The sequence below is a fragment of the Phyllostomus discolor genome, chromosome 3, assembly GCF_004126475.2.
Source record: "Phyllostomus discolor isolate MPI-MPIP mPhyDis1 chromosome 3, mPhyDis1.pri.v3, whole genome shotgun sequence".
NCBI lineage: Eukaryota > Metazoa > Chordata > Mammalia > Chiroptera > Phyllostomidae > Phyllostomus > Phyllostomus discolor.
In genome coordinates, this window is record NC_040905.2 from 199561319 (window position 1) to 199587617 (window position 26299).

Here is a 26299-nt window from a genome sequence, read left to right on the forward strand (position 1 = left end):
TACTGCAAAAAAGGTTATATAAATGAAAACTCAAGTTACAGGCTTGAAAAAATTGTTACAGACCTTATGTCTGATAAAGAACTTCCATCCAGAATATAGTAAAAAGCTCATATAACTCAAAATTAAAGAGAGAACAAACCAATTAATATAGGTAAAATATTAGAATAGACATTTTATCAAGCAAGATAAACAAGTGGCCAGTAAACACATGAAAAGCTATTTAATGTCATTAGTCACTAGGGAAATACAAACACACAGAAAATGAGACACACTGCGCATCCACCACCAGGCCCGTAACCAAAGAGACAGACAATACTAAGTGTCGGAGAGGACGTGGATAAAGGGGATTCTTCCTACCTCACTAGAAATGTAAAGTGGTACAGTTACTTTGAAAAACAGTATAGCAGTTTTTTTTTTTAATTTTAACAAAAACTTACCATATGATCCAGTAATTCTACTCTGGGGTATATACCTAAAGGAGATAAAAGACATTCATTACACAGACATATATATCATGTTCATGATAGTGTTATTAATAACAGCCCAAATGTGAAAACAACGGAAACATCTTCCAAATGATGAATGGATAAACAAAGTGTAATGTATCCATATCTATCAGTAATCTTTCAATAATGAATATCTTTCAATAATGAAAAGAAATTAACCAATGATACATGCTACCAAGTGCATAACCTCAAAAACCTGATGCTATGTGGAAAAGGCCACATGCAAAAGACCCCATATTGTATGTTCCATTGATATGAATTGTTGAGAAAAAATAAGCCTTTGGAGACGGATGCAAGGGCTCTTTCTGGAGTGATTGAAATGTTATAAATTTGGAGTATGGTAGTGATTGCACAATTCCATTAATTAACTAATAATCATTTAATTGTACACTTAAAATGGGAAAATTTCATGGTATGTCAATTATACCTCAATAAAGCTGTTAAAGTCACAAAAATGCAAACCATAAGTGGAAGGATTATTAAATTTGGTTTTACATTGTTTATAAAAAATGTAAATTATTTGAAAGATGTTAAAAAGTAAAACTGCTGTATTTAGCTCCCAGAGAAGAACACATAATAATATGGTGGCATTCTTGAGGATTCTCAGCTCTCATGTCCTTGACCTCTGCCAGGCAGAACGGCATAATGGAGAGAAGACTTGGAATTATAGGTGTAAGCTATGTCATTTAAAAGCTGTAGGAATTCCTGATTACCTGAGCCTCATGTTTCCATCTGTAAAGTGACCTAATGCCCTTTTTACAGTGAAAATTAAGTGATGCATATAGCAAGTGAGGCAATTTTTTTTGCAGAAATTTTAATGTTCTGTAGGAAATAGTAAGTGGCAATTGCTAGCACAGTTAGGTACCTCCAGATTCAGGGAGGTTTCTTATACCTTTTACATTGTGTTATCTCATTGAATACTTAAAAAATTAAAACCTCTGAGGTAATATTTCCACTTTACAGTGAGGTAATATTTCCTTCCACTTTGCTCAAGGACACTGGGCAATATATAGTGTGGATTGGGTTTAGCCTAGACCTGTTGGAGTCCGAGTAGCAAGCTACTTTGGTGCTTCATAACAGAACTAAGTAAAGCAAGCCCATTCTCCAAGCTTTAGGGCTGACTCTAACGTGCAAACCTGTAAGAATGTATTGGTCACTTAAAGAACCTTAACTTAGGCTCAGAAGTGTCTATACCCAGGTGTCCTCCAAGTTCCCCCCTGCCTTAACATTCCCAAATGATTGTCCCATCAGCATGTAGTGCTCACTGAGAACTTATTTTTGTCTTCCCAACCCCACTCTATTAAACCCTCCCCCGCCCCACTATTTCCCACTGTGCTTTCAGTATCATATGTCCAGAGAGTTGGACTCATCTCCATAGCTAATTAATTTCAAGGATCTGTTAAGTCTTCAGTTTACATATTTCTACCTGTGGCTACTTTCTCCTTCTCGATGTCATACAACTAAATGGAACCTTTCCCCTTCATACTCAGAGTATGGCAGCAGCCTGTGAACTCGGTGACATCTGAATGAATTCACAGCAGCTTGCAAATCGTCCTCCCCACCCCCAGTCTCTCCCTCACCTCTGTCGCAGACAGACATCACTATTAGACAGATATCCCCAAAATGTTATGGCCATCAAACAATTTTCTTGCCCATTACATGTTAGTTTGTCAAGATTAAAAAAAAACTTAAGTCAATTTAGTATAATACCCTTTATGAGATGCAAAAGTCCTAATTTCTGTAATTCTACAGTTTTATCACTTAATCCTCTTTTCCCGAAATTGGAATTAGCGGATAACCAGAAAACTGGTTCAGAAAGGGAGAGGATTTTTAAAAGTGGAATGAGAGGCACCGTGTGTCTGTCCACGTGCTTCCGTAGACAAGGTAATCCCTCTCTCCTTGCTTCCTCTTCACCTAAACAAGCTCTTCTTATCTGCCAGGTGCCCATTTCGCCTTCTCTTCCTCCAGGAAGACTTCTCTCATTGACTTCTCTCAAAGCAGGCTCTTCATATAAGAGGCCTCCCAACCTTCTCATATCCCTTCAGAGCCTCCTGAGGTGAGAAACTAAATGATCACTGCATCAAAGTCTACAGTGGGAGCTCCAGTGAAAACGCTGTGCTCTGTACCACTCACCATTTCATCACCAGCACCTCCCACAGTCCCTGAAACACACTATGTGTTTAATAAACACTGAATTACTGCGTAAATGAGTGAATCAATGAGTGAAAAAGACAGATTGATTTTGGTGACAGCTTCATCAAACACCTTGGGAACTCTCAATTATTACAGGACTCCTAGTGCCCTGCTAAAGCTCTCACACACTTGCTTGTTTTGAGTCACTCCGAGAGGGAGCAATTTCTATTCCCAACTTGCAGAGGACAAAACTAAGGCTCCTCAAGGCAGAGTGGCTTGCACAGATGCTGACCGTATGTAAAAAATACACACCATGGCACAAACCATCAAAGTTTACATATAAGGCACTGGAAACAAAGCAGAAAATAAACAAATGGGATGACATCAAATTAAAAGCTTATTTACAGCTTTAAAAAAAATCAGCAAGAATGAATAGAACATTTGGAAGCACATTTTTGCCATTGATACATCTGGCAAGGGTTTAATCTCCAAAATATACAAAGAACTAATACAACTCAGTGCCAGAAAGACAAGCAACCTGATTAAGAAATGGGCAAAAGACCTGAATATACACTTCTCCCAAGGGGACATAAAGAGCATCCATAGATATATGAAAAAAAAGTGCTCAGCATCACTAGTTATCAGAGAAATGCAATGAGACATCCTCAATGAGATCACCTTACACCTGTCAGAAAGGCTGCCATTGATAAATCAACAAACAGCAAGTGTTGATGAGGTTGTGGAGAAAAGGGAACCCTAGTGCATTGTTGGTGGGAATACAGACTGCTACAGTTACTGTGGAAAGCAGTATGGAGTTACCTCAAAAAATAAAAAATGGAACTGCCTTTTGACCCAACAATTCCACTTCTGGAAATATATCCCAAGGATCTCGAAACACCAGTACAAAAGAATATATGTACCCCTATGTTTATAGCAGCACTACTTACAATAGTGAAAATTTGGAAACAACCTAAGTACCCACCTGTAGCTAAGTGAACAAAAAAGCTATGGTACATTCACACAATGGAATACTATGCAGCAGTAAAAAAGAAGAAACTCTTGCATTTTGCAACAGCATGGGTAGACCTGGAGAAAATTATGTTAAGTGACTTAAGCCAGTCAGTGAAAGAAAAATACCGCATGATCTCACTTATATGTGAAATCTAATGAACATAATGAACTAATGAACTGAACAACAACAAAAACTTAGACACATAAAACAAATTGACATCTGCCAGAAAGGAGGGGGAGAAACGGGATGAAAGACGGTGAAGGGATTAACCAAGTATCATTTATGCAGAACTTGTGCACATGGACAACAATACGGGGATTGGTTTGGAGCAGGATGGGGGGGGGGAAGGGAGAAAAAGTGGGAGCAACTGTAAGAGTATAAACAATAAAAAAAAGAGCAAGGGTGAGCTGTCAAAAACATTTTATCACTTAAAAATAAGTTTTCTGATAACCACTAGGATTTGCTGTGAGGAGCATGAGAAAATGGTGTTTTTAAACTTAATGTCACTCTTTTATTTCAAATTTTAAGGAACACTAATTTATTGTCTGTTATAACTAGAGTGACTGCCGTAGTGCCCACTTATCTATATGGGATATGGTTCAAGAACCCCCATGGATTCCTGAAACCATGAGCAGTGTGAACCCTATACATACAGTACATCTCACTTAACATTGTCCTAGCTGCGCTCATTCACTTCACATGCACATCTTTGGGATGTGAGAGGAAACTGAAGTACCCAGAGAAAACCCATGAAGACATGGGAGCATGTGCAGACCCCAAGACAGTGACCCTGGCTGGAAATTGACAAATATACAAGGTGGGAGGGACCCTCCAAAAAAACAAATTATTCTCTGGAGGGTGGGCCCCTTGTAGTACAGGCTTCTCCTACTAGGAACGTGTTCTAGGAACCCATCTGTACCTGTGTGCCAGCTGGTGGTGTTGTGAGAGGCGGCATTCAGTTTCAGTGAAATATTTTTGAAGACTCTTTCAATATATTTGCCCATTTCATGATGGGTGATTTATGAATGCACTTGCCCATATTGAGCTGAGTGTTCAGTGTTTTTTGACCAAAAATGGCATATGCCCCACCCTCCCTATTCCCCCACTCTCACCCTAAGTGACTTTTGCTTCCCTAGACGAAAAAAGTCCTCAAAGGGAAACATTTTGCCAATATGGAAGAGATAAAATAAGAAACAGCAGAATCCCAAAAGACATCAAAATTGATGAGTTCAAAAACTTTTGAACAGTGGAAAAAACGTCTCAATCGGTATATTGCATCAAATGGAGAGTACTTTGAATGTGACTGATGTTTAAACGTGTAAAAATAAAAACACAATTTTTTCACAAGTTCTGGGTTTGGGGGGTGCTCCTTAATATACATATATATTTTTTTTCTCATCCATGTTATAATGAAATGATGTTGAACAAAACATTATTTGCAGACCTGCAGAACTATGCTTCTTCCGGTGCATACTTACACACAGTAAGAGATTAACAATCAACTAATAATAAAATAAACAATTATAATAATGTACTGTAATAAAAGTTATGTGACTGTATTCTCTCTCTTTCTCACCCTCAAAATATCTTTGTGTGCCGTATTCACACTTCTGGTGATGACAAGATGATAAAATGCCACCACGGCCATAACTTTTGCATTTTAATGTGCGACAGCAAAACTAGCAGGAAATTCTTTTCCTTTCTTCATGATTTCATGAACAGAAGATTCATTCTTACTGTAGATCTTAGCAACCTCAAAATACAAATTTTTTTCATGTGCTTATTGAGTGGAGAAATGTTGCCTTTTCACATAAAATTAGCACTTCACAGCTTCTCGGGGCATCTGAATGGTTACTATGACTGCTCTTGTGTTTTGGGGCCATTATGAAGTAAAATATGGGTGATTTGACCACAAGAATGGCCATATTGAGAGAGCCCACCTGGGTACCAACATGGCTGCAAGGGGGCTAAGGGGCCTAGCACATCTACAGTGTGACCACGCCGATGCTCCCTGCCCATCAGTCCCCAACAAGAAGGAGCAGGATGTGAGAGGTTTGACCACGTTACTCAGGACTGCCCACAATGCAAAACTTTTGAACTGCTTATTTCTGGAATGATTTAACATTTTTTGAACCACTAGTTCATTGAAGCTGCAGAAAGCAAAACTGAAGAAACAAGAAACTGCGAGTAAGGAGACACACTGTGTACGTCTTGCCCCAGGAGGCCTTGGTTTACGTCTTTGTACGAGTGTAATCATTAGTAGCACCACCTTTCACTCTGGAGTGCCCCGCCTTAGTGCTAGCTGATATGGCCACACCACGTAGCATGCCTCTAGTAGCCTCTATTGGCTGCTCAGAGAACACCTGAGTACCATATTGCCAAGTCGGGCATTTGAGTTTTTTTCTCTCTCTCTGCTCCTTTCCAGTCCCTGCCTCCTTCCTTTAGTGTTTCTTTCCCTTCTCTCTTCTCATTCTTCCATGCCTCTGACCTGTAGAAATCTCCATATCCTTGCCCTGACAAGCAGGTAGATGGTAGGCTCCTAGACCTACCCATGCTCAGTTCCCCATGTTCCCCAATAAGGGAAACCAATCTAGTTTCAAATCTCTCTACATTTCAAAGAATTTTTTACTTGTTTCATTTTAAATTTAACACAGCCTTAAATGTATTTGCTGAAACACACCCTCTGTATCTTTAGTTTTTTTGAATCCCAGGTGCAACTTAAGGAAAACTTAAATTTGATTCACGAAATGCAATTTTTCCATAAGATAGTTGTTCTCTTCTTTGAAAGCATATACATTTTTAATTTTTTTTCCTTTCAAACATCAGAAAATTAGAGTTGATAGACTTTTAAAGAAATACAAACCCAACATTCTTTGAACTGAAAATATGAATAAATATATTTGAGCTTTGTAGGTGGAGGTACAGCCATACCTGCTCTGTGGGGGTTTTAGTGCCCTGCCATTTCACCACGCAATTCTCTATCTTCAGCTAAAAAACACGCCACTAAAAATGAAAACTGATGTCATGTCACATTATTTTAGATCTGTGGTTTGTAAAAGTTTATGCTTTCAAAAGTCTTTTTATGCCCTTTTGTGTTTCATCAAGGGTTCTAAACTAGATATCTTTTTTTTTTTCAGAATTTGGGCTCTAAACTTGTTTTTTATGTTTAAACCTTGAATTTGGCTTTTTACTGCATAGCCTTTTATTGATTAGGTACTGGAGTTGGGGAGGAAGTTCAGGCACTCCACACCCAGGTTCTGTATCAGAGGACAGTGGCAGCTCACTCTTTAAAAAAATTTTTTTTAATTATGTTTTGAGAATAGCTTTAGATTTATGTAAAACTTTCCAAAATAGTACAGAGAGCTCCTGTACACACCTCTTACCTATTTTCTTCCATTATGAGCATCTATCACTACTATGATACATGTGTCACCACTAAGGAGCTGACACTGGCACATTACTATTAATTAAATGTCACACTTTGTTTGGATTTCACTGATTTTCCTTAGTATACTTTTCCCATTCCAGCACCGCATCCAGGAGCCCACATCATGTGTAGTTGGCAAGGCCCTTCCGAGGACGCTGTCCTGTGACCGTTCCTCAGACTTTCCTTGTGTTGGATGACCTTGACAGTGCTCAGTATTAGTTGGGCCTTTTGTAGAACCTCAGGATGGGTGCGCCTGATGTTTTCCTCACAGGGGTTGGGGGTTTGTGGGGGTAAGACCTCGGAGATGAGGTGCCATTCTCGTCGCATTACAGCGAGGGTACACGCTGTCCACACGAGCCATCACAGAGGGTGTTAACCCGAGTGACCCGGCAGTGGCCGTGTTTGCCAGGCTGGAGATGGATTACTTTTCCACCAACTCCTTCACATGCAGGGAGGCAACGGGGGAACGTTTTGAGGTGTGTGACTGCAAGTCAGGAAATATAAATCCTTAACCCTGGCCCTGCCGCTACCTTCCTGTGTCCCTTAACTCTCTAGGTCTCACCTATAATCCATGGGGTCCAGGGAAAACACCGAGAGGAAAAGGAAAAAATCTTCTGAGGTCTTATTTCTCACACGGAAGTCTCCCCACCCCTTATCTGCAGCTTCACAATCTGTAGTTTCAGTACCCATGGTCAACTTCGACCTGAAAACATTAAGTGAAATTTTTAGAAATAAACAATTCATACATTCAAATCGTGGGCTGTGCCAAGCAGTGCGATGAAATCTCACGAGACCTAGAACAGGACTCATCCCCACTGTCTGGCATCTCCACCCTGCAGCTGCCCCCACCAGTTAGTTCCTTAGCGGCCCTCTCGGTGCTCAGATCGATTGTCTGGAATCACAGTGCTTGTGGTCAAGTCGCCCTAATTTTACTTCACAGTGGCCCCAAAGCACAAGAGCAGTGACGCCAGCCATTCGGACATGCCAAGAGAAGCCATAAAGTGCTCCCTTTAAGTGAAAAGGTGAAGGATCTCGACTACATAAGGATAGAAAATAAAACCTTATACAGAAGTTGCTCAGATTTATGGCAAGAAAGAATTCCTGATCTGTGAAATTATGAAGAAAGAAAAAGAAAGTTGTGCTAGTGTTGCTATCGCACCTAAAACTGCAAATGTACAGCCACAGTACTAGAGTGGGGCTTGGTTAGGTGAAAAAGGCACTCCATTAGTGGGTCAAAGACAGGAACAGAAAACAAGTTTCAACTGACAGCGATGCACTGAACCAGACAGCAAGGGGTCCCGGAAAGGTCTGACACCACGCTGTTTACTGCAAGCGAGGGATGGCTGCACAGATTCGGGAATAGGTTTGCATTTCATCGTCTCACGTCATCATGAGAAGAAGGGTGAGGCAGCAGAATGAGATATTTAGAGAGAGAGAGAGAGAGAGAGAGAGAGAGAGAGAGAGGACATCCACATGATTTTATTACAGTATATTGTCATCCTTGTTTTATTAGTGGTTGTTAATCTCTCACGGTACCTAATTTACAAATGGAACTTTATCATAGGTAGCTATGCACCAGAAAACATCGTTCCTACAGGGTTCAGTACTGTGAGTGCTTTCAGGCTCCTACCGGGGGTCCTGGACCAGGGCCCCTGTGAAGAGGGGAGAGAACTACTACGTTACATAGTGTCCCATTCGATTGTTTCCCACGTTATCAGTCAGAGTCCCAGCAGAAAGAAAGGTGAGGATATTAGAGAATAATATGATGAAGGAACTATTGACAAAGGTAAAGGGGGGATAAAGGGAGACCCCAACCTTTAGTGCAGCCTTCTAGGTCTCAGTGCCAGCAGGTGCCTGCATCACACCTACAACAAAGAGGTGAGAGGAAGGAGTGCTTAGGGGGCCTTTGAGACATTGATACCCAAACAGAGGGGGAAGCTGTCTGAAAGGAGCTGTGCCCATCGTCCAAAAACATAGCCAGCCCATGGCAAACCTGTAGGCAGGGAGCTGGTGGGATAAATTTTCTAACCCCAGGCTTCTCCCTCCCTCAAATCTTCTGAAAGTGTCCTCCACCAGGCAAATCTAACCTGAAGCTAGAAGGCAAGGAGCCCAGTGAGATCAGACACCTGGAGAACAGAGAACGATGGGGAAGGGTAGAAAGTATAGTTGGAGGGACCAACTAAAGTTGTCTAGGACACCTCTAGTTTGAATGCTATGAATTACAACTGAACTGATTCAGCCCAGCATGTAACATGATGGACGTTATTTAATATAGCCATTGCTTAGCCATTACTTTAATATAGCCATACCTAAGTATTTACAGAGACAGAGGACTCAGTGAATTCCCTGACAGCCCATGCCAATGTGGCATAGTTCGCATCATTACCATCTATGTCTTCCTTTCATCTCAGACAACAGGTGTGATCTCTCTTCCATATCAAAGCTTGACATATCTTCAGATAATTCCAGTGAACTCTCTGGATCTCCTCTTCTCTAGCTAAGTAATCCAAATTCCTTCTAGGCTAGGTGGAACATTACACTAGTGTTAGGAATCATGCAAGTCTAAGATCTGTAATTCCACGGGAATATAAATCACTTCTTCGGAGAGATTTATAGCCCTAAGGTTCATTAGTGTTGCAGTGAGAATTAACATAATGAAATGAAGAGAAGAGGCCAAGGTTTTGAGGGCCTGGGTCAAAAAACAGAAGTCAAATTGCCTTTCTCAGGGAAATAGAACAAGGCATCACTCAAAAGGGAATAAGGGAAATCTGAGATTCCCGGCAAGTGAGTGAGGAGCCTTGAGTTGCCTCAGACAGGTACCTGTCCCTTGCATAAAACTGACCCCATCTTAAATGTAGTTCTAGGAAAATAAAAGGCAATAATAAGAACATAAAGCTTTGCCAATAGTGTTCTACATTTGGCAAAGCGTTAACATTTTCATGTCATTTATAGCATTGCACTATAGACATTCTTGTGCTCCTCTTGAGGTGAGGAAAAAGAGGCGCTCGAACTGATTCAATACCTGCTCCAAAGTGGCCCGTCCTAGTACAGGGCCAGGCCTATATTTGACACTCGGCAAACAAATCCGAAAGAATGAAACATAATTCGCTTAAGTGCTGAGTTAATCTTCTAGAAAGGGCTGCCCAACACGCTCTGCTTCTTGGCACCACTCTTGGGCACAGAGAGAAGTCAGCCAGGGTTCCTTTTTCACGTTCTAGCCAAAGAGACTCATTTGGACACCCGCATGAAAATAATTTTTATATTCCCTAACGACCATAACTCACTTTCTATTACTTAATAAATGTGACGAATAAAAGAGTCCTTGGGAAGCCAGATAGCATTTGCAAATGTGCCGGTGTGACCTGACGGATGGGTTTGGAGCCCAAAGCGGGGAGCAGAGTCGCTGAAAGCTGCAGGTGTCGGCAGAAACTGCCTTCCGAGACATTCCCTGTTCTTGGATGGTGATAATCTGGGCTTTTTAACTGATTAGAAAAATCTAAAAAGTGCTGCTTTGATTTTTCAGCGTGTATATTAGAATCAGCTAGCTTTTGGAATTCGGCAAGCTCTTCCATCATCCTTCCCACCTCGTTCTAGCTTGCTTCCTCACTCTGTGGACTGCGGCCCTCTGCAGATAAGGTCACGAGGCCCTGGGGGCTAGACAGACTCGACTAGAGAATAGCTATACTTTCGCTGGAAGTAGAGAACTCCGGTAAAGCCACGGTATTACTATTTTTTCCAAGCTACGCATTTTTAAGCATTTTGTTGAGCATTTAAAAAATGCTTTAATTTTTTAAAATATTTTCTTGTTGTAGGGAAAGAGGGAGAGGGGTCTTTAAGCACTATGACATAGTGAGTGTATTGGCAAAGCACCCGGATTTAGAGTTAATCCTCGGTTTGATTTTAAACATATCACTTAATTAAAAGAAAACGACTTGGGGTAGTTTTTTAACTTGTCTGTGTCCTGTATTGAGAGTGGTTATCTGTTTCAAAATTCATCCTTCAGTGCAGCGGTTCTCAGTTTTGGCTGCATATTGGAATCTCCTCGGGAGCTTTAAAAAATTATAGATGGATGATTCAATAACAAATACCTATATGTAGGACCTATATATTAAAAAATACAACCCAAAGGTATAGCAAGGATAACAAAAAGGACTGTTTAATGAATCAAAATGGAAAGGTCAGTTTTTCAAGACACAGAAAGTTGCAAGGTGTACTCTAAACCTCCTGTAGATGAGAAAGTGGAAGCTCAGGGAAGTTGCTAAATTTGCCCAGAATCACACAGTTTAGAGTAGAATTCAAGTCTCCTGAAATCCAGGTCAGAATATATTCTACAATTATAATTTTAGCCTGTATTACCCATAAGATATTCAGAGCAAACAACAGAGCTGGAGACACCAACACCTTAACAATAACAACACTAGCGGCAGCTTGGCAGTGAGGTTAGCCCTTAGGATGCCCTACACTCTCATTACCAGCCTATCCCACCTTCAGTTTGGCTTACACCAAGGTCAGACTCTCCTGACCACCATGTCCAGGCAGGCAGTGGACCTAGGACAATATGGTAGAGAGATGGAAGCCAGGAGGAAATGGAGGGTCAGTCCTTCAAATTCAAATTTTTAACAGAGCAAACAGAACAAACCCGTTACCTGAATGTCTTTATAGGGTGCTGCCTTACAAGTCTCAACTTTAATCCCCCCCTTGAAATCCCAGAATGCCATCCTAGATTTCAGAAGGATCTGGGCAGCAGGATCTGATCCAGTGTCTTGCCATTCGTCTGTTTTTGTTGTTTCACCTTCTTGTCAGATCTCAGGATGAGTACTGACTGGTCCAAGCCACCAGGTGACAGGGCAAGTACCAGGAAAAAAGTCTTTGCATCCCTGCCTCAGGATCTCCTCACTGCTGTCAGAGCCTGAGGCCAGGACATAGAGCAAGCTGCAACGTCTGTCTTAGCTGTGAAGTCTCCCAGCTGAGTTACTTTTTCTCCAGTAGACCTTGTTTCTTTACCTGCTATAAAAATTAAAATAATAACCCTGGCTGGTGTAGCTCAGTGGATTGAGCACGGGCTGTGAACCAAAGTGTCACAGGTTCGATTCCCAGTCAGGACACATGCCTGGGTTGCAGGCCATGACTCCCAGCAACCACACATTGATGTTTCTCTCTCTCTCTCTCTTTCTCTCTCCCTTCCCTCTCTAAAAATAAATAAATAAAATCTTTAAAAAAATTAAAATAATAAAACCACTTACCCCATAGCACTGTTATGGGGGTTAATATATATTACATTTTAGCTCCGGACTAGGTACCCCATCAGGATTCCTTAGCTGATATTTTTGTCATCGTCATCGTTGATGTGTTGGGCCAGGTTGCTCCTCACCCCAGAATAATGAACCTTCAGTGTTCTTGACTTTAAGAATGAGATGATTTCACATCGACTCTTTTTACCTACAAGCCATCAGGGTGCAAGTATACTTGCGATCACCCTACTGAGAGCTTCTCACGTCCTAAGTTCTAATGTGCAGCTTGGTGCTCAGCAGGCGCAGGGCTGACTGGTACATGGCTTCCCCAGGACATGACCATTCCTTTTTATGATGCATTCATGAGAAAAAGAAAGTGGTTCTGAGAAGGAATAATGGAATCAGAAGCTTGAAAATGTTCAGACGGCTTGGACCCTGGAAGGGACATACTTTTCCCGCAGCCTGAGTGAGAGGAGTTTGGCCTGGAAACCTGGCTCGTCTTGTTTCCGTCTCTGTCTCCAGTGTCTTGCCCTGGCCTCCTTTCGCGCGTCCTCGTCCAGCAGACTTCAGGAAGGGCTTGCGAGTGTGGAGAGATGAGGGCGGACACGTTTTCCAAGCCTGCAGGCAGCCCCAAACTCTGTTACTAGAGAACAGACACTCTCGGTCTTTCTAAGCATCATGTGGCTTCCAAGGGCTGTGGAGCGTGGACTTGAAAGGAAATTCCTGCACCCGTTCACTGGATCCAGCCTCCAGGAGGGAAGGATACGCACGCACTCCCTTGGGTTATCTTCTGACCTGGCTGCTGTGTTCCAGGCCATCACACAGCCTCCGTCCCCAGTGCGGTACTTGTTGATAACCACAAGGTGGCATTGCAGATTAAAGTGAAATACCGCAAACCTTCCAGTGCCCAGGTGAGGTTCTGGTATCCCACACCTGGGAATTAAGAAGACATTTATGCCCATCTGCTCATTTTACAGATGGCCACACTGAGGCTCATAAACAAGGTATATATACCCTGCCTAGGGGATTAGGGTGTAGAATATAAATCTCCCAACCACTAATCAGACAAGTAAATACTTTGCCCTTCATTATTAGGTAGCCAGATAATGGCTACCTAATTTAGCATAGTGTAAAATACATTAGTGTAGTTTTAAAAGAACAATTTCCTTTATTAAAGGGGGTACAAGATACTAGAATGTAAATACCTTGAGGGCAGAAATTGAGCCAATTCCTCTTGCCCCATAGAAGATCCTGGGGTCAGTTTAGAGAGCATTGATTTATGATTCCTACAACATGTTATCTTCCTCCTCCTCTAGTTTCTTTTATATTCAGACTCGATTTCTAGAAGTTAATGGGGCACAAAGTACTTCCCTCCTTATTTCTCATTTTCTCAGCTAACAAGTAATGATGGAGACCCTGCCAAGGGCCGGGGCTGGTCCAGGTCCCCACTAGGGGCCTGGCCTTGTGTTTGGTGCTGAGGAGAAGGGACGCTGAGGAGTGGCCCTACCCTCACGGGTTACCGTGGGCTTACTCATTGGCTGTAGGGAATTATGGGGATTAAGTACAGATATTTCTAATGACTTTTCCTTTGCTGTCTTTTCCGTCTCTGGTTCCTGCACAAAATGCAGGGCCCAGCATTGTTTCTGAATCTTAGGGAAGCCAAGTGGCCTATGAAGTCCAAGGGCAGAGCGAGGTCAGGATGGATCTTCTGACATCACTCTCCTGCCGTAGCACACAGAGATGACCTCGCCTCCCAGGTGTGTTCCTCTCAGAGGCACCTTGGGAAAGTCACTTGTCTTTGGACTTCAAGTTCCCTATGTGTCAAGTTCTCTCAGAGCCTGACACCCTATAGTTGTAGAAAACCTAACACCCTCCTCTTGCGAAGCTTGTTAGCAATTGAAGCATTGTCCCCACAGCTTCTGTATGGGCTCCTTTGTGCCAAAACATCTGCTGTCCAAGGAGGGTCCCTGATGACGGGATCTGGGATGTGTCTTCTTTAGAAAGCTCGAAGGTTGGGACCTCAGGGGAAAAGAAATGCCATCGTGCTGCTTTAGAGAAATCCTAAATGCCATCGGATGAAGAGTCAGTGATTCTCAGCAGAAAAAAATGGAAAAGCAAGTCATGTGCCCAGATAAAGCTTTGTGTTTTGTATGTTAATGCTCGTGTCAGCCAAATGACCTCACTCAGGACCTTGACCTTCTCGGGTTAATGTTCAAGAGTAGACAAGAACAAGTGATGTTGAAGAACAGGTCAGATTTTCTGATTCACAAAGTCTAATACCCTACAGGTAAAATTCCCCACAAAGCCATCAGTGTTGGAGAGGGGTCACTCCATACACTTAGGTGTGGGTCCAGAACCCTTCCTGTAACTGGGCTCTCAAGGTGTGGTCTCTCAAGCCATCAGGGGCTTTTGCCAACCAACTTTCATACTGTCTTGTCATCCTTACCCCACCTTCCTTTCTCCTAGGTTACGGCCCTTTCTATTCTTTCACTAGTTCCTCCCATGAGATGGTGTCCCAACCCTTCCACATCTAAGGAGTGGCGACAAAAACAGCATGGCCCCCAGAGGTCCCCTTGCAACTTCCTGCCCGTTCCTGTGCTAAGCATGGCAATAAGGACATGAAGAAGGCATGGCCTGTGTCTTTGAAGAGCTCATTCTACAAAACAAAGCTATCTAGTGTAGGTAAACACATACACACACACACACACACAACAAAAACAAAGGCAAGAAGTTTAGACCACTCAGGCATCCTGACAAGCTCAAAAGGCAAGCAGTTTCAAGTAGCTTTCATGGATAGGACAGAAAATAGCCCATGTAACAGACATAGAGTTCTTAGGACATCAATTTGTATTCTCAAATTTCTGGGTGTTCTTACTCTGTTCTCATTATTTCATTAAATGGGTGTCTACATTTATTGCCAATGAATGTCACCTACGTGAATATTCAAGGGAAATAAAATGCATTCCCAGAGGCCAAGCTAGTTGCATCCTTCCTTTTGTTTGCCTCCTTTCCTCTTTTAAGTCAGGGATAGCTGAGTACTGAGAGCAGAAATTTTGTTTCATTAATCCCTTTCTTTTGTGCGAATTGACACAGCTGAGACTCAGGGAGAAAATGATGTTTGCACCCAACCCAGGATGAACCAACAGGCTGTATTCCTCTCGCAAAGGAACTTGTCTTTGCAGCAAATGCTTGTTTCTTCTTTGTTGCTGATTGCACACGTGAGATCATTAGGCTGGAAAACACAGAGCTCTGGAGACAGGGTGTGAACGCTGCGTAGTAATGAGTTCCTCCTCTGTGCTTTTGGTGGCTGAGTCCTGCAACAGCAGGCTCTTCAAGGCTTCAGTGGAGGGGGCAGTAATTCCCCACCTCTTCTTGTAATTAGAGTAGGACCCACTCTTTACCATACATTTGCAAAATATGCTGCCGGTCACAGAGTAAAGTCATGTCTATTATCTTGCTTCCTTCTCCTGACAGCCCTGGAAAGCAGGTGGGGGTATCACAGTCCATACACAAAGAGACCGAAACCGAGAATTAAGAGGTGGATCCTCTGTCATGTGGGGCAGACTAGGCAAAAAGGCAGAGGCTGAACTCGAAATCAGGGATTTTGATCTCAGAGCCCTTAATGATTCTTCACACCTCACAGCTACCTCCAAGACATACCCCTTTGTGCATAATGTGACTATTTGGAAAGTTCTAGTCATGTAACTCTAGCCCATTTATTCCTCACAACAACTGTGTGAAGTCAATATGAGTGTTCCTGATTTATAACTGAGCTGTATAGCTTTCTTTGTTTTGTTTTTTTAATCTTTCCATTTAGGGGACACATGGCAACTATATACAGTTGAAGGAAGGAAGTGTGTGTGTGTGTGTGTGTGTGTGTGTATTTAATCAACGCAACTCCACTCCCTACTTTAAGTTCTAAAAAACACAATGGAGCAAAATCAGAATGAACCCAGTCCCTTCTGCTTCTTCATGCCAGAACAGTGAAATTTTCCATTCACAAAAATGTTGTCAAAGCCCCTGTAGGGCCTAAAATGTTTAAATAAAAATTTACATTATTTGCAACATACTCTATATCCCCTGAATAAAAACTGGAAATGTGTTGTTTGGAAAGATGCTAAATATGCAAAATCAAAGTTTGACTTTCTCTTATATTTACTAGCAATTTAGAACAGACAAAGAGCTTGTGAATTTATATTTAATTCTTCCAGAAATCATACAAGGTAGATATTACAGATGTAGTAACTAAGGCATAGAGGTGATCATACATTTCCCAACCATTGAATGACAGAGCTCAGTCACACAGAACTCGGGGCTGCTTGATTGAAAACATCATGCAGCACAAGTTCTTGGAATTTTCCATAAGGTACAAGGGCATCTTTGGTTCCTCTGTCACTGGAAAAGACTTCTTCCAGCATTATCCTGGCCTCAACAGCTTCAGTTCAGGGAAGGCCTTAACTTTTTTAAAAGTAGTTTGCTGGGGATGGGACACACAATAAGAATGGGGGCCTTATTCATTCTATGAGCTCAACTTGTAGTCACCTTAACATGTGAAAATTACAGACAACAGCTTCCCTCCGTGTGACTTGGATAGGCTGAATAATGAACGTATCTCTCCAATCCTTCTGAAAGAGCAGGAACAATGTACAGTAGCTCCCCCTAATCCATGGTTTCACGTTCGGTGGTTTCCATAACCTGCAGTCAACCTTGGTCTGAAAATATTACATGGAAAATTCCAGAAATAAACAATTTATAAGTTTTAAATTGCACGCCATTCTGGGTAGTGCTGTGAAATCTCGAGCACTGGCTTCGTCCCGCCCCGGATGTGACTCCGCCCTTTGTCCAGCGTTTCCACGCTCTGCACGTTCCCACCCATTAGTCTCCTGGTCGGTTATCAGAGCGACTGTAGGTACAGCGACTGTAGGTACAGCAGTGCTGGTGTTCGAGCCACCCTGGTCGTACTTCCCAGTGGCCCCAGTGCACAGCGGCAATGATGCTGGCAATTTGGATATGCCCACGAGAAGTCAGACTGTGGTTCCTCCATGTGAAAATGTGGAAGTTCTCCACTTAGCAAAGGAAGAAAAATCATACGCGAGGTTGCTCAGAGTTACGGTAAGACTGAATCTTTTATTCATGAAATTGTGAAGCAGGAAAAAGAAATCTGTGCTACTTTCACCATTGTATGGCAAACTGCAAGTGGTATGGGCACAGTGACATTTTATCATGTCACATCATCATAAGAGGGAGGGTGAGCACAATAAGGTGTTTTGAGACAGAGAGAGAGCCCCACATTCACCAAACTTTTATTGCAGTACACTATTACAATTGTTCTACGTCATCATTGTTTTTGTTAATCTTTTACTGTGCCTAATTTACAAATTAAACTGCATCTTAGGTAGGCGTGAATACAAAAGAAAGCCATAATACAACAGGCCCTTGAATAACATCATTTCATTCAACCTCATTTTTGCTTTCGATGAGGAAGAAAAATTGATTCGAAGCTGGTACCACTGTCTGCATGAAGTTTGCACATTCCCCGTGTCTGAGTGAGTCTTCTCTGGGGACTCTGGTTTCTGTCCATGTCCCAAAGCTGTGCGTGTGAAGGGAGTTGGCGTGGCTCAACCGTCCCAGCCTAAGAGCGTGTGGGGGGGGGGGGGTGAGTGGCCCTGCTGTGGAAGGGTGTCCTGTCCAGGCTGTGTCCTATCTGGCTCCCAGAGCTGGTGGGAGGGGCTCCGCTTCCCTCCCCACTGCCTGCTCCCCACCCCGTGACCCTGAACTTGAGTACGTGGATTAAAAAGAATTATCTTCTTTTCGTTCATCTTTCTTAAATGTATGTAGTTCACATTTCAATGTTTAATATTATAAGTGTTTCAGGGTCTTGAGAAGTTTGGTAATGTTTTATTAACCAGAAATATGCCATGGAATTTAACTCTTATTTATATCAATTAGCCTATGATAAAGTTGGTTTTGTTACATATCGTTTTACTTGAAGTAGCAGTTTCCAAGAACCTGTCAAGGACATTAGGTGAGCACTTACTGTATATATAGGGTCCAGTAATACCCACAATTTCAGGCACCCACTGGGGGTCTGGAACATACTCCCTTTGGATAGGAGGACTTCTGTGTGCCCAACTGCTGCACTGGTTAGTAGTCAGGACTCAGTCCGTTGAGAGTTATCAGCTTCAGTAGCATCTACTCCACTCAGTACGTGGGATTCCCAAATTTGCCAGGGAACTTCTGAGAGCTTGGGTGGCGCCTGAAGTTGGAGTAAACTCTTTAAATAAAAATATGAAAATCACTAATGCATTTCATGCTATAATTTGATAGGTTTAATAGTATCTATACCGTAATTAGAAGGGGTCTTAACCATCTTCCAATTCAATCTTTGGGGAGAGGTAAGTGATCTGCCTAAGATCCCACAGCAGGTCAGCTACACAGCTGATCTTTGATTTCAAATAAAGACCCTTTTCTTTGTGTTAGTCAGTGAGCATTCATTGAGCCCCCATCACAGACCTGGTCCTTGACTGACATCCAATACAACAAAAATGAGTCTCAGGCCTGCCTTCCAGGTTGACTAGGAGACAGAGCAGCAAATAAACTGTATGCAAAAACTATAATTATGTAAAATAATAATAACAGCCAACACATTAATTGGGATATTAAGGCTTATAATGACTCCAAGAGGTGGATGTGTCCTGTATTTTTATTTTGTTGTTCTTTTAGTTTTTCAATTACAGTTGGTATTCAAGATTGTTTTACATTTGTTTCAGGTGTATACTGGTTAGACATTTATATGATTTACTAAGTGATCCCCCTGATAAATCTAGTACCCACCTGGCACCATACATACTTGTCCTTATTTTTAAAAAGTGAGAGGAATCAGAAATGTAGAGGTTGAGTATTTAGTCAAGGTCATGTCCAGTAAATAATGAATTTAGAATTATGAATATAATAGAAGCTTTGGGTAACCAGAGGAGGAGAATTAGCTATATTATCCTAGGAGAAACAAGTAATCCCTGAACTGTGTTTTCAAAGAAAACTAGGAATTGTGCAAGTAAACAAGGCAAAGGGATATAGATACTTTGAATTGGTATAATATCATTTGATAGTAGACTGTAATGTAGTAAAAAAGCATATGGTAAACCTTCAAGCAAGGACTGAAAAGAATAACGTGAATGATACAATGTAGCTGATGTTGAAAATAAAAGGTAATACTAAAAAATACTCATTTGCTACAAGATAAGGCAGAAAATGAAAAGAAGCAATAAGGAATAAATTTGACAAACTTCCACATGGTAGACTTAAACTGAACTGTATCAACAGTTAACATTAAATGTGAATGATCTAAAGATGAAAATTCTAACAAAAAATCAGAAATCATCACATGAGAAACAAAGTAAGATCCAATTGCTGACAATAACAATGTACTTGAAGTTTAAAAACAAATATAAGCTAGAGTATACATACAAAGTAAAAGGCATAAAAGTGTAAAAATATATACAATGCAAACATTGACTATGCGAAAACCAGAGGGGTTGTACCAATACCAGTCAAAATAGGCATCAGAGAAATGAACCTTTCTAGAGATTCTCTTCAAGAGGGACATTTCATAATAATAAAGGTGGTTGAGTAAATTTCCCTGGAAAAACTAATAGTCCCAAATGTGCATGCACATACTAGCAGAATTTTAAGTTCATGAGCAAAAACTAATAGGAATAGAGAGGGAAATATTCAAATCCATGTTGGAGATTTCAACATTTCTTTTTTAGGAATTGATGGAGCATGTAGACAAAAATCAGGAAGAATGCAGAAAACTCAAACAACACTATTTACAAATGTATTATAATTGGCATTTATAGAATATTCCTCCCAGTAACAGCAGAAAACACATTCCTTTCAGATGTACACAGGCTGTTTACCAAGATAAATCATTTACTGGACAATAAAAAGGTATCAATAAGTTTTAAGTGATTAGGTAAAAAACAAAGATAGCATTAAAGTCTGTTCTCATCCTTTACATGAACTGACTTTGAATGTGCATGTCAGAATTATTACATTAATATTACAGTTAAAACATGTTATCTTATTAACTCACGATGTGACCACTGGCATGTTTCTCTTTATCCCTGAACTTACCTTCCCAAATATAAATGTTTGGTATTAACTACACAATGTTTCCTTAAATTCCTTTTCCCTATTACTTATGACCAACACCTAGCACAATGCCTGTTATATATAAGAGCATCTTAACACATATTTATCCAAAAAATGTTATATGGGTTAAGTAATTGTTCAGATTTAAGAGATGCTTAACAGAACTCTGCTGCATTTCAACCCATACATTTCTGGCTTCGAAAAAGTGTCTTCTTTCCAAAATACAATAGACTAGGGATTAGGATATCTTGTCCTTAAGTATGTTACTTAAATACATACCCCTACTTAGTTTATTGTGAGTATAATGGATATGTGTATCAGCAACACATATAATTTTTGGTTATCTGCTTAAATAGAGCAACAGTCCTGTGTCTTTAGGTAAATGGCAGTGATGTAAGTTTTTGTTGGAGCAGTATATAGTAAATGATGTGATCCATATGCTCTATAGAGTGTCATTAATGTTCATGAAATGTGAGGTAGCCATAATGAAATCCATGTAAACATTTCAGAATTTTGGTTTACCCCAGCCTATGTATGATATCTTACAAAGTCCATTTTGCTGTAAAAAACATGAATTCTATATATGGTTATTAAAGTGTCACTAACAATGTACTGATTGTTTTAAGAGTACTAAAGAGTATGTCATGATTTTGCAAGTATTTTTGACCTAATCTTAGGATGAAGAATATTTAATTTAGTGTTCTATTCTTTCAAGTGTATTCTGCAAAGCCAGAGTTACATGGGCTATAAGGAGAGTGAAGGAAAGAATGCCAGTTTCAAAAAAAAACTTTTAAAAACATTGACCTAAATAAATTCACAGGACTTCATAGATTCTTTAGTATATTAACGTGTATTATAAATATTAAAATGGTGGGAGGGGATCATTGTATAAAAGACTCTTAAAACAGCCCTGGCTGGTGTGGCTCAGTGGATTGAGCACCAGCCTGCGAACCAAAAGGCAGCAGGTTCAATTCCCAGTCAGGGCACATGCCTGGGTTGGACACCCGGTTCCCAGTTGGGAGCATGTGAGAGGCAACCAATCAATATATCTCTCACACATTGACATTTCTCTCCCTCTCTTTCTCCCTCCCATCCCTCCTCTCTAAAAGTAAATAAATAAAATCTTTAAAAAAAGACTCCTGAAACATTTTACCATATTCATTAGTGCCCCATGATGGCTGTAACAAATTGCCACAAACTTGGTGGCTTACAACAATAGAAGTTATTCTCTCACAGTAGATGTAGCTAAAGTCCAAAATCAGTGTACCAAAAGGGACACCTTCCCTACAGAATGTCTCAGAATCTGCTCTTTGCTTCTTCCAGCTTCTGGTGTCTTGGACATTCCCTGGTGTACGGTTGTATCACACCAATCCTGACTTCTTGGCCACGTTGTCTCTTCCTCTGCATGTCTCTGTTGAATTTCCTTTTGACTCACATGTCACTGGATTTTAGGGACCTCCTAAATAATCCAGGACAAGGTCCTCCTGTCCAAATATTTAATGTAGTCACATCTTTTGTAATATAAGGTAGTATTCTCAGGTCCCAGGGGTTAGGTGGTGGGCATATCGTTTTTGGGACCACCATGTAGCCCAATGTACCTTGGAACCATTTTATGGAACTTACCTTTTGTTTCCTAGATCACTCAACAAATATCTTTGAACCACTACTATAGATAGGCCAAACACTTTTCTAGGTGCTAGAGACTCAGCAACAAATAAAATTTTGGAAGGATAAACTTGAGAAAAAGCTGCCATTAATCAATAAATATGCTTTCAAATTAAAACATTTGAAAAATTATTGAATGAATACAATGCATCTTTTCTGTCATTCAGTAACTTAGCTAATTTAGATATTATTTGAATTCCTTGTATTTATCAACCATTGGGATATGGAAGTGGGTGAATAAAACACAGACTCTGCTTTCATGAAGCTTGGATCTGTGTGAAGATAGACATAAGCTTAAAAACCATGCCCAGAGTGATAAGAAAGTCTATTAGGAAGAAAAGACATTATTTTAAAAATGAAGGAATCATGTAGGCAAAATGAAAAACTGACATAAAGTACTCAAGAGTGAATGACAGAATGGTTACAGTGGAGAATAAAGTAGTAGACTGGAAAATCAGGTCAAAGAAGATTCCTAGAAGGCATCAAAGAGATAAAAAATATTATTTGAAGTTAGGAAATATAGGGGAGAAAAGAAGAAGTATTAATATCCATGTAACAAAAGTAGCCGAATAGAGTCAAAAATGGAGAGGTCATATTTGAAGAAATAACAATTGAGAATGTCACCAAAGCATTTTTTTTTGAAAAGTAGCATTTCAGATAGAAAAGTCTCAGAGTGCTAAATAATGTGGACAAAGAAAGCAAAACACACAAGAAACAAACAAACAAATAAATAAATAATCATTGGAGAATAAAATTAACACCAGAAAAAGACATAATCCAATTCTAAAGGAAAAATACACAATTACAAGGGAATAGGAAATCAGTTTGAAATCAACACTTGGTCTGCATCAGTAGATTCAAGAAAAGAGTGGAAAAATATTTTCAGAGATTTGAAAAGCTCTTGTGTATCAAGCTCACATGCAAAATTGAAATAAACAGTCTTAAGCATACAAAGTCTCAGAAGCTTAATTACAAAAATACTGTTTGAAGACCTTTTCATAGGAATTATTACAACAAATAGATAATTACTTACCTGAGAAGATCTGTGGAACTTAATCAGGGATAATTCTACCAATTAAAAAAAGGAAAGAAAGGCAAGTATATAGGAATTCAAACCAAACTTAATATAATACACACAGGTTGTGAAAAAGGATGATCAGAGGTAAATATATACATTCTGAGTCCTAAGAATTGATGAGAAAAACAAAAAAATAATAATTCTTAATAAATTGATTCTTTCTGAAAGAATGCAATAGAACACATAACTTTCAGAAGAGTAGAACGAAATTTATTCTGTCCACTGGACATTAGAAAAACAGAAATAAAAAGAGAAAGAGAGCATGGCATATAGAAAGTTCAAAATAAAGTTACAGAAATAAATGGCATCATACCAATATAACAACAATGCATTAAATGCTTATCATTTAAATTCACTGCTCAAAAGCCAGAGATTTTCCCATTGTATTTCTTATGCCAAGATCCACTGATTTCTTACTTCTCATAGAACATTTTAAAACAAAGGAACATACATAGTATACACAAAGGATGAGTACATTCTTATGAGAAAGATGTATACCACAGAAGACTGAGGTAGCAATGTTCTTTCTTTTATTTATTATTATTTTAAATTATATTTTATTGATTATGATATTACAGTTGTCCTGATTTCCTACCTTTGTTCCCCTCCACCCAGCACTCTCCACTCCCTCAGGCTGTCCCCCACCACTATCCGTGTCATGCATATGTGTTCTTTGGCTACTCCATTCCCTATGCTGTAATTCACATCCCCATGGTTATTCTGTAACTACTTATTTGTACTTTTTAATCCCCTCACCTCTTCACCTATTCCCCCACAACCTCCCTCCCATGTGGCAACCATCAAAATGCTCTCCGTGTCCATGATTCTGCCTCTGTTCTTGTTTGCTTAGTTTGTTTTTTAGATTCAATTGTTGGTAGGTATGTATTTATGGCCATTTTATTGTTCATAGTTTTGCTCTTTTTCTTACATAAGTTCCTTTAACATTTCACGTAATGAAATGGTGATGATGAACACTTTTAGTTTTTTCTTGTCTTGGAAGCTCTTTATCTGTCCTTCAATTCTAAATGTTATCTTTTCTGGGTAGAACAATCTTGGCTGTAGGTCACTGCTTTTCATGACTAAATATTTCTTGCCAATCCCTTCTGGCCTGCAAAGTTTCTTTTGAGAAATCAGTTGACGCTCTTATAGGAACTCCCCCATAAGTAACTAACTGCTTTTCTCTTACTGCTTTTAAGACTCTCTTGATCTTTAACCTTTGGCCTTTTAATTATGATGTGTCTTGGAGTGACTGTCTTTGCATCCATCTTATTTGGGACTCTGTGCTTCCTAGACTTTCATGTCTATTTCCTTCACCAAATTAGGCAAGATTTCTTTCATTATTTTTTCAAATAGATTTCCAACTTCTTGCTCATTCTCTTCTCCTTCTGGCACCCCCATGATGTGAATGTTGGAAAGCTTAAAGTTGTTTCAAAGGTTGCTTATACTATCATCATTTTTTGTGGATTTTTTTTACTATTATCATTGTTTCTTCTTGATTTTGTGATTGGTTGTTTTTTATTTCCTTATATTGCAAATCATTGATTTGATTTTTATCTTCATCCAATCTACTATTATTTCTCTGTAAATTGTTCTTTATTTCGGTTAGTGTCTCCTTTGTTTCTGGCTGGATTTTTCTCATGCTGTTGAGATCCTCACTAAGTTCCTTGAGCATCCTTATACAGTTATCCCTCCCTATATCATGGTTCACTTATTGTGGCTTCACTCTATCTTGGGTTATACAGTGAAATCACAATAAGTGAACCACAATATAGCAAGGGATGACTGTATACTTCACTGGTGAGTACCTATATTGAATTTTATATGTTGCTAAAATTATGTAGGTTTAAGAGTATAGAAAGTGTTTAAGAGCATATGAAGTGTTTATAAGAGTATGGGAAAGGTTTATAAGCGTGTGTGAAGGGTTTATAAAGCCTTAAAATATATATAAATAATAAAATAAATATAACGCCACTACTTCACAGATTTTCACCTATCTTGGGGTTCTCTGGAACATAACTCCCGCAATAGGTGAGGGATTACTGTAACCAGTGTTTTGAACTCTGTATCTGATAGATTGCTTATGTCCATTTTGTTTAGTTCTTTATCTGGAGTTTCGATCTGTTCTTTCATCTGGACCATGTTTCTTTGTCTCCTCATTTTGGCAGCCTCCCTGTTTTTGTTTCTATGTATTAAATAGAGCTGCTAAAACTCCCTGTCTTGGTAGCATGGCCTAGTGCATTGGGTGTCCTGTAGGGTTCAATGGTTCAGCCTCCCCTATAACCCAAGCTGTGTATTTGAGATGAGTCCTTTGTGTAGGATGAGTACACCTTCCTCTTGTAGTTGAGCCTTGATTGCTAGTGGCAAGTTAGCAGGAGGGATTCACCCAGGCAAGTCAGCTAGAAGGACTAGCTGTGACCACTGACCACCAACCTCTGCACTTTGTCATGGATCAGCTGTGCAAAGTCAGGGTGGTGGTGCTTCAGCATGGTCTGTAGCTGTCCACTGGGTTCACGGGCTCTGGGGTTTCCCAGGTGGTAGAGGCCATGGTCAGCCCCACCTGTGTTCTGCCCACAGCCTCCATGCATGAACTATAAAATAATCTGAGATACATGTGTTGGGCTGAGAGATTCCTAGGTGAAGCCAAACTGTGGATCTAGGATAGCTGTTGCTAGTGCCCAGCCTGGGGCCACTTAGCAAGAGGTATGGGGGCTGGGAGCTTACTCGGGCTGGCTCTTGCTTATTTGATATGATTTAGAAAGTTGTGAAGCATGAGCCAAGACCAGACATTCATGTGAAAAAGTCATGGTTGACCCTTTGGTGGGCCCACAAGTTGGCTGGGACAGAGTCTCAGGGAACCGCCAGGGTGGGCAAACTGTGTTAGCCAGGTCTATGGAGTCTCAGATGTGACACCCACCTGCCAGCTCTGTGGCTCTGTTGGGGGAGGGATCAGAAAAGGGACAATAGCCTCTGCCTACATTTTTGTCTGGATGAAAGCTGTCCCCTAGCTCTCACCTTGATGCCAGACACTTCAGTTCCTCCCTATATGCCACTGATGCCTCTCAAGCTGCTACCCTGGTACTGGAGCTCAGAGGG

The 26299-nt window shown here is 40.4% G+C and overlaps 1 long non-coding RNA gene across 1 annotated transcript; it reads left to right on the forward strand.

The window, feature by feature from the left end:
• The first annotated feature begins 6588 nt into the window (after positions 1–6588).
• LOC118499359 lies at positions 6589–18276 on the forward strand. Its single transcript, XR_004901872.1, has 3 exons — positions 6589–6601; positions 7756–7760; positions 18193–18276. It is a non-coding gene; the product is annotated as an uncharacterized LOC118499359 (long non-coding RNA).
• The last annotated feature ends 8023 nt before the right edge of the window (positions 18277–26299 follow it).